A 12,240-nucleotide genomic window follows, 5' to 3' on the forward strand; every position below is an offset into this window, starting at 1 on the left:
CAACATTTTCAATCCAACACGAAATTCTCATTGACAACTAATTTTGTTATTAAAATCAGAAAATTTGTTTCTATTTATCTGTCACCATCATTACTGAAGAACAGCACAAAGAAAACAAAAATGAAATTGGTTTTATTAACAAGTTTATTAGCCAAAAAGTCATGCGAAGTGTCAAAGCAAAACAATCCATTAGAAAGCTAAAAAGGACAGCCTTGTTGAAACTGCTTGCAAATTGTTTTGATGTTTTTCGCATGTGTTACGATATATCCATATATAAATTTCTAAACCGATGTGTGAAAATGACTTAAACTTTTAGTGGAAAGTATATTTATTCAGAATTTGTGCGCATTTGAAGCAATTATGCGTAATAATGTTTTACGTGGAACAGTGAAGTGAGTTTCGAATGTTACACTATAATTGTATTTGTCAAATGATGTTTTTTGTATCTTCCAACCTTCCGGGCTACGCCGTCCGGTGTACTACTTGTATTCGGATTTTGTTTTCCAAGTGCTCAAAGTTTTCAGTGAGAGAGTCGATTTCGCGAAGTCTAATGAAGAAAACAGCGATTTAGAAGAAAAATTTTATATCTTTTTCTCCAATACAACATCGTATTTATACCTGCCAATATAGAAAAGACAACTGCGACTGAAATTTTTTTCGGTTGTAGTGTGCCATCTAGTGGCTAGTAGTCATTACGGTATGAAGTGTGCCTTAGCTAAGAAATGACACCACGTTTAATTGGTGAAATCAACTACAAAAATAGCCATTTCAACAAATATTTTATTATTATTAAGAGAATGAGAATTAAAAAATCTAAATTAACAAAAGTAAGATTTTTTTAGTTGTTTCAAAAAATAACTAACTAAAATCAGAAAATTAACTCATTTTTTCGCCAAAATTCTGATTTCGGTCTTTCCGTGTACAGTAATTTTATGTCCTATTTAACCCTTAAATGCGTATATTTTGTTTTACAACAAAATACCGAAAACGCTTCAAACTTCGAATTTACGCGTTTCATGCAAAGTTTGTTATGTCAAAACAGAATATTATTAAATCGATCTTGCACTTTTAAGGGATGAATACCATTTCCATCACTACTAAGGAAAACTTAAAAATAGTGGGTCGTTTCACCTGGTACGAAAAATTACCTACCTGAGCTTAACATGTTTCACCGGCCCTGATTCCGTGGATTCGCGAATAGAGCGGTTGTTTTCGATCGATTATTTAAATTAACAAATTACATTTCGAAGAAGACTGTAGAATAGATTTATTTAAGTCTTGAACTCTAGAGTCTTAAAAATCATATTTCACACTGCTGAAATAACACGCAATAAAACTTTTATACTTTATTCATACCGATGCTATTCGGAGTAAAAGATGTAGCGAAACATTCAGAAGATTTAATGAATTTAATTTTTTTCCCATTTCAAAGAAAAAGGTCAAATGTCAAAATACTTTCGATTCAGCTGACAAGACCCACATAATTAGCGGTACTGTGGAAAATATGTGACAATGCAACGACGAACACTTAGAAACACTTGACCAATGGTCATAACGCCTGAACAAAAAGTCACATTTAAAGAGCAAAACATTGGCAAACTAAGAGTCTCCTCGGCATCACTGCCAAAAAATCCATTTCGCTATTATTCATTCATTCAATCATTCATTCATGCATTCATGGCATTTCGTCGAAACGAGGACCATCTTGCAATTTTCACTTAACCTAGACATGTCATTTTCTATGAAAGATTCTTTCATCGGCTCCTGCCGTTACTCTAATCATCAACTCGTTGGAATTGGAATACCTACCGCGGAGTCTGCTGCTTCTGTCTATCGTTCAACCGGCCTGCTATCCCAAGCCGCATCCAATCCCACTAAGCACTAAGCGGTCTATCCCAAAATGGAAAGCATCCAGTTATCCAGGCAGCCAGCATCAATGTGAACACAGATGATACTAGAGGATCATTGAAAGAGGGAACGCTCACGACTGGAGGATAATCGCCGTCAACTCTCGGCGACGTAGCGGAAGGCGTTGATGAAAAGCTTTTGTCCCGAATGAGTTCTCATTCCCACATGCAAGCTGCAATTTACTCTCGGTGGCTTAATTTCACACTACACCATGCAGAAAAAGTTGCTACCTTCGTAGCCGGCCGTTCAGACGGGGTTATTATCGTAATCACTCGGGTATGGGCAACAACAGCCAAAAGAACCCGACCCGGTTATCTAGTGATTTCCACTGAATAATCGTATCCGATTAAATGTTTCGCACCAATCTGTTTTTTTTGTTTCAGTTCGTGGAGCAATACTTAGTGCCTATTGTTTCTCGTAAATTTGTTGACTTGCTAATTGATTTGAATGGAGATCATAATTGGGACCCTGTGGCGACGATTGCTTTGGCTATGATGGAAACTGTTAGTCGAAACATTTCTCCACATTGTAGCGGGGAAAATTCTTGTGAAATATTTTCATCAATTATTACCTTCGCCGTTCGTCCAATCACTCTTGCTGCTTGAGCTAACCGAGCATTGTTCGGAGGCCACTCTCGATGTGGGTCTGTTTATTTCTAGGTCAGCTCAAGCCGTGCGCGAAAAGCGACTCGAAATTCTCCCTCGGTCGCACTATCCAGTAAATCATGAGTCTTAATCGCACTCGAGTGAACAAATTCTCCAGTCACGCAGAGACCCGTTAGATGTTTTACTTTCCGGCAGCGCGGAACTTGGGCACCAAGAGCGATTCGAAGGCGTGAGAATAGTTTTTGTTTATGATTTTAGCAATTTGGGAGTATTGGGAACGTGGGTTCTATTGAAATTCTGACTCGTGCTTTTTTCCGAGAGAGGTGTTCAATTCCTTTAGAAATTTTGAGAGCACAACAGTTCTAAAGTAGTGGGACGGGCATAGCGTACCGGTAAAAACGAGCGCTTTTCACACAATCTAGCTGAGTTCGACATCCTGCACATGGTTCAGGAGTTTTACTGATCCGATAGACGAATGACTAAAAGATTAGAACCTGTACGCTGCACTCCAGACAATTATGAAATTTTCAAATGACGTAAATCCACATATCCGCGACTCAGTTTATAAAAATGTAATCCGATACATGACTGAATTTTACTAAAATGACTTAAATCTGTGCAAAAATTACATGTTTTGACACGAAAAAACATCAATATTCATTGCAGTATTCAACTGTAAAAATGTGTCTGTAAGATGCAAATTTACTCGATTTTTTCTTATTGTATAAAAACGAAAAAACATTTTAAATTGAAGTGTGCGAAATTTGCTAGTAATACAAGTTAGAACCATAAATCTGATCTATCATTATCTGACATTGATCCATACCAAACTTATGTAACAAAGATGGCCAGGTATGAAATTTCTTCCACTCGATCCAATCGAAAATAAAAAACTTTTACCCGTACTCGATCCAAACCGGAGAATTGAATTCTGGAACAGAATTCTAAAATTTAATACAGAACAACCTGATCCACCTGAAATATGATAAAAATTTAAAATTTAGAATTTGGTTTTAGAACTCAGTTCCAGATTACAACATTACAGATTCAGACTAAGCCTCTGAAATTGAATCCTAAATCTGGATACTAGATTTTTGGAACTGGTAATTTGATTAGATTTTGGAACTGAATTTAGTTCCTTAATTTTTGTTCGGAATTTGAATCCAGAATTTTAATTAGGGACTTCAATTTCAGAATTCTAGACAAATTTCAGGATGCGACATGGAATAAGTAAATGATTGACCTGAATTCCGAGCCTGACTTTTGGAACTGACTTCTGGACCAAAATTTATTTCATGGATTGTGTTTCATAATTTATTTCTAGAATTTATTATCGGATTTTACTTACTAGGTTCAGTTTCAGAAATCATTTCTAACATTCAGACCTGCTGTATGCAAGAACTAAATTCGATACTTGGATTTTGAAAATAAAATTTAGAACCGAATTCAGTTCCTTTATTCAGACTCGGAATTCAAGAACTGAATTCGAAACATGAATTCTACAAATGAGTTCAGTTCCAGAATTCTAGAACTAAATTCATGAGCCTGATTTTTTCAATTTAATTCTGAGCCTGTCCCTAATTCCGAACTTAGCTCTTGAATTCAGTTCCAGTTCCTGAGTTCGGGTTCAGATTTTAGATTCTAGTGTGGATAAATAAATGACAGCTAATAGGACTCAAAAGTTGTCGGAAAAATCTTACAAGTCAGTTCTTTTCAGAACTTATAAAATATTCCCAAGTTATTATGCGATGTTTTCCTACACTGACTATGTAAATCTAGTATATTATTAATTTCTTTACGTTTCGTCTTTGACTCATCAGTGCAGAGCAGTTCAAATTGAACTGCTTAGTGCTAAACTCGGCAGTTCAATTTGAACCGCTAAACAGACGTAATGTTAATGCTATTTGCAAAACACTTTTATATTTGGTACCGAAATACCACGTCTTTCCTGACGTGCCGAACGAAAACGTTGTTTTCGGCTTATTCTGGCCGATGCAGGTATGGTCATTTAGGGGTTAGCCTATGTTTGTGCTTAGGGCACATAACCGTTTTTAATTTCTTTACGTTTCTTTACTTTAGTATAATATTGTTTGTTGTGTTTTTACTCTCATTTGTTCCGTGTTATTTAGTTGCACACCAAAAATATTTGAATTTTTACAGGTGACTTAATCCCTCATACGATGTAATTCATAAAAACCTAATTTGTCAAATGACAGAAAATTTAATTTGTAATGACTTAATGTTGAATCAGCATAAATTTTACTGGGTTCGACTGTTATGTGCATTCGGCTAGCCGGTGAGATTGTATGGATCTAAATGCACCTGTTACCAACCAAACAGACATGTGCTTCTGTGGCTCAGTCGATCAACGGACGTACTTTGTGATCCGATGATTCTCGGTTCAAGTCACAGCGGTGGCTATCATTACTTGTTTTATTTCAATGCATTTAATGTCTTAGAATTTTGAACATAATATTGAATGTTAGAGCCCGGAAATTGCGTGAACTGCGACGCTTCATTTATGTGCATCTAATAAGATGGAAATTCACATGATTTATTCGAAGTGTGTGTGTGTGTGTAATAGAATATGTCTATCGTGAATAAGTCTTGAAGCTAATCAGTACATTGAGGTCTCTTTTTATGCGGGGGATACGTACCGCGTAAAAAAACCGCGCAAAAAAACGCGTAACTCCGGAAATAGGCGTAAAAAAACCGCGTCACTTCGGAAGTCCGCGTAAAAACACCTCCAAACTAAAGAAAAAAGATTTTTTGATGTCAAATATCTTAGAAATGCATGATACGTCCAGATCTGGTATAATCTCAAAAAAAAAATGTCTGTGGAAATCGACTTTGGGACAGAAAAATTTTGAGACTTTCAAAATCGAAATTTTTTTTATGCCAAAAAAAACGCGTAACTTTAGAAATCCGCGTAAAAAACCGCGTAACTTCGAAAATCCGCGTAAAAAAAGCGTAACTTTGGAAATCCGCGTAAAAAAAGCCGCGGAAAAAGAAACCGCTTAAGAAGAGACCCCAGTGTATAAGTTTCAACATTCACACAATCAATCAACTAATACGATTATCTAAATTCGGAAGTTGGAAATAAATATGTCAATTCTACTTGTATTCACGTCCTCCAGTTATGTGTGTAACCCACCCGCCTTTTTTTCTGAAACCGAATCCGATCCCTACCTGTTGGTTTTGAAGTCCGGGTCCGGTTTCGGGTATTTGTACCATCTCTATTCTACAGTTTCGTATGAAAGCAGGCAGGTCAATATTTTTTAAATCTTTGTAGGTTAGTATTTGTTACACTCTAGAACAATTATTTGAAAGACATTTGGTTTTCTGACTCATGGGCAGCTTTTGTTAAAAGTTTTTTTTTATTCTACCACTTCTGAAACGTAGCATTTTATTCTAATTAAATCCTTTATTCATTCATTTTGAAAACATTATAATTATTGAGTAGATCAGTCAGAAATCAGAATAAATATTAGTAGTATTCCAATGAAAATAAAAAACTAGTTTGATTCGAACCAAAGCTGGAATGATTAAATTTGGAATGAAACAAACTTGCTGTTAATTCAATCCAAGATGCATTTTTTATTCATTTAAACATCTTAAAACTTATTACAGTTACTTAATTAATCTGTATGAAAAAACAACGAAATTTTGAGTTTACTCCAGCTATTAGAGTCTGCGCAGTTCATTCGATTTTCGAATGTTTTCTATAGTTGCAGCTTGTTGTTTATATTGAGAGAGTTCTTTAGGAAGCTAGATGGATTCGCCTCTTTCGGTACATTATGGACTCCATTCGCTTTATACCATTCCAAAACATTTTTGGCGTAGTGATAAGATAATAAATCAGGTCAGAATAGCGAGAGAGCGTCATGGCTCCGAAAGAATAGCAACAATCGCTTCTTTAGTCATTCTTCACGGTACATTTCCTTGTTTACTGTTTCGACAAAGATGAAGCTTTTGTTTGCTCGACTACACCTGTCAAACCAAATATTTTTAGGGAAATTTGGCCTTTGTCTATGCCTTGAAATTCTCCTCTACGCTGCTCCGTTATACGTCAGTATAAAAAGACATTCCGGGAAAATTGCTTGAAGTCTTGCAGCACATAAGTTTAACCGTCAACCGTGTATTGCAATACTTAAGAAAGTTTTGTACAGTTCTGGAAAGAACGAAGCTTCTTACTGACAGATCCGGAATTTTATTACGACCGCACACAACACTCTTCACACTTGCTTTTCTTTCGACGCCATCTTCGGTCTAAAAGCTTGTATCACCAAAATTTAATTTTACACCTAAACAAATATACGTTCATCAGTGCGCGAAATATTTCATGCGTTGATGAAGTACTTCCAGAGATATATGTATTAAGAGGTGTCCAAAGTTTATGGTAAACAATCCTTAGTGGTGTGATGATGCCTTTCTCATATTTCTCATATTTTCATAAACATTACTAAAGGATTCTTTCTTTCATTCAATCTTGATTCAAATTCTTGAATGAAAACAAGATCGAAATCATTTCCGTTTACGAAGCTTCTGATTCTGTAAAAGATTCCAATAAAAGGCCCGGTAGTCCCGAAGTCCGCTATTAGGTTTCATCCAGATCCAACTTCCGGTTCCAGAGTAACGGGGTGAAATGAGCAAAAAAATTTTTAAAAAATGCACTCGATTTTCTCAAAAACCGCTAAACCAATTTTCACAGGCTTACGTTCAAATGAAAGGTCTTACAACTTAGAACTCTACCAAATTTCATTCGAAAATAACTTCAGGTTTCAGAATTACTGGCTGATGAGTATAAAAAATCAAGAGTGTGTTTTTATACATGACTACGAACAATCGAGTAAAATACTTTTAACGAGTTGTACAATTCTTCAATTGAACAGGATTGGTTATTTAATGGCCAAATACATTGATTTTTGGTATACCGGAGCGAGCTCCGTATCCGGTTCCGGAAAAAGGGATCGTGTACTCCAAACAAAAATTCAATTGAATTTCCATGAACAGCTGGGCCAATTTTCACAAACTTAGCTTCGAACAAAAGGTATTATGTTCTCATAAGTAGAAGCAGAATTTTGTTTAGATCTAACTGCCGGTTCCGGAAATACAGCAGGAAGTTTGTATGAAACTGCAACCCGTCATTATCGCTCTAAAATCTCTTTGGCCCAAAAATTGTTTCAATTTTTAGGTTGTGTACCCGATACCTGGAAGTCCCGGGAATAGTGGTCAAAAACGGAACTTTCTTCATTTTTTCAGAGACGACTGAGTAGATTCTCACAGATATAGACTCAAATGAAAACTTTTATGGTCGCATAGACTAATATTGACATTTGTTCGGATGAGACTTCCGATTCCGGAGCAACAGTGTGAAGTGTGTTTGAAATTTATACCGTTATGGAGAGCAAACATGCAATAGAAAACGAAGCATTTCTATGAACTTGGATCAAAACTTTTTATTAAATTAGAAAGGTTATGCTGGTGTATGCTCGAACAAACTTTTTTTTTCTTATTCAAGATTGAAATAAAAGTTTTTTTTATAGAATTTCTTAATAATATTCATGGAAATATAAATTACATATGGGGTAAAAATTTATTCGGTCCGTTTTTTTTTGGGTCAATTCAAAGGTCGCTAGGTTCTACTTTTTTCCATCTCTCAGTCAATTTTCAATCTCGAACAAATGTCTCGTCTTTTGAGGTAGTTCAAGTTTGAAGCCAATTTTCGATTTCTGCGAAAGAAGTCCGTCGGAACAATCAGTAATCAGATGGAACCATGTTAGGAAAATACGGCGAATTCGGTAAAATGTCCCACTTAAGCGTTTCCAAATATTTTTTCACGACTTTTGCGTCATGAGACCGAGCGTTGTCATGCAGGAGAATAACTTTATCATGTCTTTGCTTGTACTCCGGCCATTCTGCACGGCTCAAACGAATCAATTGCAGCCTATACCAATCGCCCGGTATAGTGTCGCCTGGTTGTAGCAGCTCATATTACACCTTTTGGTCCCACCAGATGTACGACATGATCTTCGATCCATGAATATTCTGCAATATTGGTGTTGATGTTGAGGCCGATGGCAACAATTGACCGGGCATAGAGTAGTACTTTTTTCTGTTTGGGGCAAACAAAGAATATCCACACTCTTAGAAAAAATTAAATTTACGCATGACGTAAATTCAAGTATGCCGTAATTTCTTCGGTGATGACACAATATTACATCTACTAACATGTAAACATAAATTTTGCGTCTGTATCGATGTGAGTTTCAGCTAAAACAACTGTGAAGTTAATGATATGACTTATCTTTAAATGCTTTGTATAGTGAATGTAAGTAAATCGCGACGCTCCTTTTATGTGATGTAACATTTTTTAAGTGTGCATTTTCCATCCCCAATAACATATCGATGTAAAAAACCCTTTCTTTATTGAATTCGAATCAGCTGTTCGCAAATGAAAAATCGTCTCGGTTTCAGTTCATAAGGCACCGAACTACTTTGCTTTTGAATCACTCTCATGGATTTAAATCATACAGAAACTGCTTGTTGAGTCACTCCCAATGATTCTACAAGCTCCTCTTGAATTTGACTTGGATCTTTATTGAATAATGCCTAAAACTGTTTGTCTTAGATTATTTTTTTGTTGTCCTTGTCTTAAACGCTGAAATCTCCATTCTTGAAACGACGAAACCATTCCCTACATAATTTATCAGTTGTAGCATTATCACCATGAACATCCATAAGTGTTTGATGCGTTTCAGTTGCACTTTTCTTCTAATTAAAACAGAAAACTAAGAGCAAATTCAGCAGCTGCAAGATTCATATGGGTGGTCTATAATGTAAATTAAACTGAAACAAACGTATCCCCAGCAATCCGTTTTAGTTTTATTTATTCGACCAGTTCTACTGTCAAATTTAAAACTGGTCAACGATGCCGTTCTATTTTTTGTATATTTGAAACACGAGTAAAACACTGCTGGGGCTGCCAGTTTTTCTTGTTATAACATCCAGATTTAAATAATGTAACTGGTATAAATTATGCATCTAGAAGTAAAACACTACTGAATATGCCCTAAAAGTTCCCACAAATGGTAAGTTTAAGGGGTAAAGGGTTTTTACCCCCTAATTTATGCTAGGTGCACATAACCGATTTTACTTGAGTTTACGTGTCGTCTTGAACTCATCAGTACGACGCGACATATACTTAAGCTAAGTTCCCGCAAATGCTGCTTAGTTAACAAAAAACTGCTCATAATTAACATAGTGCAAAACAAGGTTTTTTTCTTATATTCGAAGCAATATGAACTGAATAGAGGAAGATGTTCGGTTGCCGGCATCCCACCGTAACCTTTGACAGAAGGCAGATAGCGTCATTCCGACAAATGTCATGTGTGTGTGTAATAGCAACACGTTCTTTCTGTGTCGAACACCAAAGCAAACAGACGCTTGTACTTTTTGCTGCGCTCAAAACAAATTTTAATAGCGTGAAAATCCACACAAAAGTTTTTTACATTTTTTTTATTGTATCATAAATTGAAAAGCATCAATCGAAAAGGTGAGTGGATTGAATATTTATGAGGTGACATTTCAGGTGGTGGAAGACCGGTCTAATCAACACCAAAGGTGCCACCATCCAAATCATTGGCCTAGAGAGCCAAGGGGAAGTCACCATCAGGCAATGAAGACTTTTGTCCTAAACGCCTCCGAAAAGAATGAATTCCGTTTTTTCTGTGAATAACTGCAGTTTTTACTTATACTTTTCCATTTTTAGCGAAATTTTTTGGGGTGCCGGTAACCGAACACCTTTTTTAAAACGGCCAAAATTTATCACTTTACTAAATTGATAATAAAGTTTTTACAAACAATTAAATCAACTTAGTTTTTTAATCATTTGTTAGCTAGAGACTTTAGCTTTCCATTGATGTATTTATGTCCGCATAATGCGCTCTTAGTCAGAAGCTATAAGCTCAAAAGAAAAGGGTGCCGGTAATCGAACACACTCCCCTGCGTAAATCGAATATTTCGTAAATATTTCCTGTAGCAACTCTTATTAGTTAATCAGTAGACCATCGTCACAACGTAACAGCGCCAACGAACATTGAAAAACTTTACATTGATGTTCTTTCACGGAAAAGCTAGCGATCGCAAAACAACTAAAATATTAGTTGTTTTTCTGATTTTGGTTGGTTAAAATTTGGTACAACTAATCGACTGTTGTTTTAACTAATCTGTCATTTTTTATTTATCGTGCTGGCAGCTTCGCAATGACACCCAACAAGTAATGAAACGTTTCAGTTGAGCAATGCCAAACACCCTGAGCGAACAATGAAACGTTTCAATGAGATGTCACTCGTGCAATTGAGCAAAGACACAATCCCAGCAAAGTTACTTGTATGCATGAAAGCAAAAAAATGTCTCAGTTGTTTCAACCAATTATTCAGTTATTTGAACTTAAAACGCCAATTGCAATAAATATTGTTTACTGTTAGCCTCTTCGGGGGTAGCTAACTGCTTGAACAACGAAATTTTACCTAATTAACTGCTTATATCTTTATCACTAAACTCACAAACGATATGGAAATGAACCAAAAGATTACAATTCTCAAAAGAGAACTCACCAGAAAAATGGTCACAGGGAATTAGGAATTTTTTCCTTCACTTGCAGAATGGCTCGCTGGTAAACCCAATGCTACAGATACACTTTCAAGAAAATACAAATAGTACTCCTTCACTTTAGCAGCAAATTTTTAAGCGTTAAGCGGTTTCAATAACATTGACATGAACTGTCCTAGAATACATTACTCTCAGATGAAATAAAATCATTTATACTGTAGGAATATCTATTTAACACATGGAAAACTTGTTTTACAATTAACTGATATATTCTTCTGCATATTTTCCCTTACATAAAACGACCACTACGTAACTAACATAAATGACGTTCATTTACCATTGAAAATTTTCAATTGAAACACTTCTGGTGAAATGAAGAGGTTTTTTGTTCTGCCTTTTGCTGTCTTCGTTCTCCGCCAAGTGACAGCATTTGAATACAACAATTTCGGTTACCTGAATGGTTATGTCAAAATCAACAGATATGTTAGTTAAATCAATAACATTTTAGTTGAAACAACCAGGGCGTGAAACAACAATTGCAATATTGTAATTTTGTGATCTGCGGGTTCTCCGTGTTGTGGTTCCGAAACGTTAACCAAATAAATAAAACCTATCGATATTTCCACAAATATAAAATTATAAAACACTGGGAAAAATCAACTTGAAATTTGAATATATCGATATTTTTCTATCGTTTCATTAGAGCTTTTAGTAGCAGTAATTCTTCCAAGACATTCCGTTGATTACCTTCTAATAAATCCGACAACAGTAAACGCTTATGCGTTGCACTCACCCATTACAACTAACCCAACTACTTCGGTAATTTTCATATTCGATGTTTGCAGCTGATACTATCAATGCATCTATTCACTTCAGTGAACACACAAAAATCGCATCATGCCAAAACAAAAAATTTACATGTACCAGATCCGTCATATTCAAATTGCAATATAAATTAAATTGACAGTCTCCAAGCCGGGTACGCTCTCCTACACTTTTATGACTTATACAAATTTTTGATAACTGACCAGGCATCTCTGCCTAAGCTGGCATCTCTGCATTTGAAGTTATGTACACCGTCCCAACGCGAACCAGTGAATCTGTTTTCCAGGGG

The 12,240-nt window shown here is 35.8% G+C and overlaps 1 protein-coding gene across 5 annotated transcripts in view; it reads left to right on the forward strand.

Moving 5' to 3' along the window:
- The window catches only part of LOC131438472 (uncharacterized), a 378,932-nt gene that overhangs the window by 191,966 nt on the left and 174,726 nt on the right, over positions 1–12,240 (forward strand). The gene's annotated exons all lie outside the window — the stretch shown is intronic.

This window comes from Malaya genurostris, chromosome 3 (assembly GCF_030247185.1).
Source record: "Malaya genurostris strain Urasoe2022 chromosome 3, Malgen_1.1, whole genome shotgun sequence".
Taxonomy (NCBI): Eukaryota; Metazoa; Arthropoda; class Insecta; order Diptera; family Culicidae; genus Malaya; species Malaya genurostris.